This window comes from Anastrepha obliqua, chromosome 4, assembly GCF_027943255.1.
Source record: "Anastrepha obliqua isolate idAnaObli1 chromosome 4, idAnaObli1_1.0, whole genome shotgun sequence".
Taxonomy (NCBI): domain Eukaryota; kingdom Metazoa; phylum Arthropoda; class Insecta; order Diptera; family Tephritidae; genus Anastrepha; species Anastrepha obliqua.
In genome coordinates this window covers 34,184,194-34,187,636 of record NC_072895.1, presented here as the reverse complement: position 1 = coordinate 34,187,636, position 3,443 = coordinate 34,184,194, and the positions used below count along the sequence as shown (strand labels likewise).

Sequence of the window (3,443 nt, the reverse complement as noted above, 5' to 3'; positions counted from 1 at the left end):
GAAAGCATATACACGAACTAACAAAATGGCGGACCTGTTGAATTATTGTAAACAAGCATGGAGCCTGCATTGTGACGGCTCTCCATCGAATGACCTCTGATTGTTTTTGATCCACTGAAGCCTGCAGTGTCTGCCTACGTAAAATTTCAGCCACCCAGAGGACGGTTGTGCATAATTTACGTAAAAAAGACTTAATAAAAATATTGAAAATCTTTAATAAAAACTTTTGATCAGATATTTGCTTGCAGCTTCGGTTAGTGAAAAAACTCTATCACATTTCTTTGACTTTTGCTATGGGTGCGGCTGCAAAATACCACACCTTCGCCAACTAATTATCTGGAATACATTAATAAAATATTTTGTTTTTGTAATATAAAATATTAATATTGGATATTCCCAAGGCACGTTAAAGGAGTGGTAGCAATGGACCAGCTGATTTAAGGGGACAGATACCTGTAAATGGCCATATTTTCCCTGATTTTCATTAAAATTATTTAAAATGAAAAAGTCAAAATATTTTTTTGGCATACAGTTTATTTATACATTAAAATAATGTAAAAAACATGTTTCTTTTTAATCATTTAAAATGGCGGATGTACACTCAATTCTTCCAGGAAGGTCGCAGCGGGGCTTCTCAATTGGCGGGCATCGGCGTCAGTAACCTGAATACATAAAACGTAAAATTTTTTTGAAGTGAAAACTTCTTTAGAATCGTTGGGAGTGATTTGAGGAAAAGTGAAACGAAAAAGCGACCCTCTTGGCTACGAAGCGTTATATTATATGTTGATATAAACGTAGCGACGAACTAAATAAAAATAACTTTTATTTTTTCTTGTGATTCGAACCAAGGATTTTGGATCGGAAGCTCACATTGCTAGTCGCTCGGCTACCGCGCCATGCTGTCGTCGCTGGCCTGAAAGTTATTTAGTTACGAAGCGTTATATTATATGTTGATATAAATATTATATGTTGATATAAATAATTTTTGTGAGCGTGTAATTCTTAAAAGGTTTATTAGAAAATCTATTGACTAGGTAGTGTGGTATCTGTTCTTATCAGCTTAACATCTGATAGATCCTCCATCGGAGGACAACAAATGTTAAACTGATTTTTGGAAATGGGCGGAGTGTTTTAGGTACTTGCTCTCCACCTCTGCCACGGGTTGGCGCGGTATTGCAGTACCGCTGGGATTTCGGCCTTGAATAAATACAAGAAGAAATATAGAAATACATTTAGCTTTGGTGGGAAGAGACATAAATTTTTATATGAATACAAGTAGACGAAAATGGAAGAAATTTGTAAGTCTGTTTCTTCGGTCCGTTTGGGTATTTTTTTTGACAACATCGAAACCAAAGCATTTGTATCATATTTTATCTATCATAAGCCACTCGTATCATTTGTTGAAATTGAAAACATTGAGGATGAATAATGATAAAATGAAGAAAATAAAATATGAACTTTATAGCAATATTATAATGAACCTATAATTATCCCGCTCCTAATGCTGCTTTCGTCTTATTCTCTCTCAGTTTGTTTTACGGAAGGTTTCACTTCTATCGAGTCTAACCGTTAGACTGGTATTTTTTTTTGTTTATCAATGTCATAATTTCTATGTGAATTAAAAAAAATTAAAAAAAAAAATTCGCGGAATAAAATGCTTCAAAAAATGACAAAATGAATTTTGGGGCGAATTTTCCTACAATTTTTGCTTCGAAAAAATTTTCGAAAACTTTTAATTCACATAGAAAGTAATATCATAAAAAAGATGTTTGCAAAATTTCAGGGAGATTGGTCAATAACTTTTCGAATTATCGTGTACACCAATTCGAAAAATATAGTTTTGAGAAAAACGTGTCTAAAGTCGACAACGTAACTATACCTCTCCCAGCGCTCGAACGCAAAGAATAGAGACGTCACGGTTGATGATCTATAATAAATATAAGAAATACTTAAATTTACGTTCAAAAATTTTTTTGACATATTAACATTTTATGAAGAAAAAAAATTTTTTTTTCGAAATTTTACAAGCATCTGTCCTCTTAATTTTTACCATATATTTCTCCTCTAAATTGTAATTGAAATACAACAACATAAATTCAAATTGATTGGGCCATCTTTATTTATTTTTTGAAGATAATCCCTTTCAAATATTGACCGCAACTGTGCCGTAATTCACCCAATCCATTAAACACCAATGACCCGCGACTCGCTGGAAGACTTCGGTCGGTATCTTGTAAATAACTTTCGTAATGTTGGTTTCCAATGGCTCAATCGAAGCTGGTTTATCCACAAAGCAGTCAGACTTAACATACCTCCACAAATAAAAGCCCAAAGGTGTCCAAATGTAACAAACGATCTTGGTGGCCAATCCATTGATCCTAGCGAGAGATATGTACATAAATTGCTCACCGAAACGACGACGCAGTAAACCCATTGCTTCACGTACTGTGGGCAAGTAGTAGTGCCGTCCGCCGTCTTGTTGGAACCAAATATTGTGGAGATCGCGGCCTTCAATTTCCAGCATCACGGCATCAAAAAGTCGTTTATCATGGCGCGATAGTGTTCGCCATTCACTGTTACATTGGCTCCAGCCTTCTTTGCTTTTCATTAATAAAAATACCGGATTTTAAAAAAATCATTGTTTGGTTATTATTTGGATCCTCTGAAATATTCGGTTCACCTTCGGCTGGAATTGGTCGCAGTTCGGTTCGGTTTGGCTGTAGAAATCGATGTTTTGATCGTTCTCTAAGTGTTAGTAAACAAATTTTCTTGGATACATACAGTCTGTGTAATGGAAGCGTGACCAGCAAAATTCAAGCTCAGAGTTCGGTTAGAAAATGAGTTCCACGTATGAAAAACGATCTGAAGCAGTGTTCCTAAAGGTCTAAAGTTGTTACGCACATTTGCAGCAAAATATTTGAAAAAGGCGAACACGTTCATAAATACATGGACCCAATGGTATTCCGAAGTTAAAAACATTGACGACTCTCCCGGATGTGGCAAAAAAAAACCCTTTCCAAAGCAAGATCAGAAGGTCATTTATGTATGTGTGGGCATATGTAGAGAACGATTTAACTTATCGTTGAGTGAAGCTGAAGCAGTTTCAAGGAAAAGTGGTGTTAATGTATCTAAAGTCACGATTCGAGGATGTTTACGGGCAGAAGACCTCAAATGCTGGAGCACATTGGAAAATACTTGCATAGGCTAAGGCAAATTGAGAAAGGAAGTGGGCAAACGTAATATTCACGGATGAGTCTTCCTTTTGGGCGAATAATTGCAGGTAGTCCTGGTGTACTACCGATAACTACGGAGAACTTTAACGAACTGTTAGGCATTCAGTTAAGATTCATGTTTTGGGTTGCTTCTTCAAAAAAAGATTTAGGCGTTTACTTGTGTTTACCGCCAATTCGAATGCAGTTTTCATGAATAAAATGTACCGAAAA

The 3,443-nt window shown here is 35.8% G+C and overlaps 1 non-coding gene across 1 annotated transcript; it reads left to right on the top strand.

Annotated features, from left to right (window-relative positions):
• The first annotated feature begins 1,010 nt into the window (after positions 1–1,010).
• On the top strand, positions 1,011–1,206 carry LOC129246508 (U2 spliceosomal RNA). The gene has a single exon (XR_008582470.1). It is a non-coding gene; the product is annotated as a U2 spliceosomal RNA (small nuclear RNA).
• Positions 1,207–3,443: the final 2,237 nt, after the last annotated feature.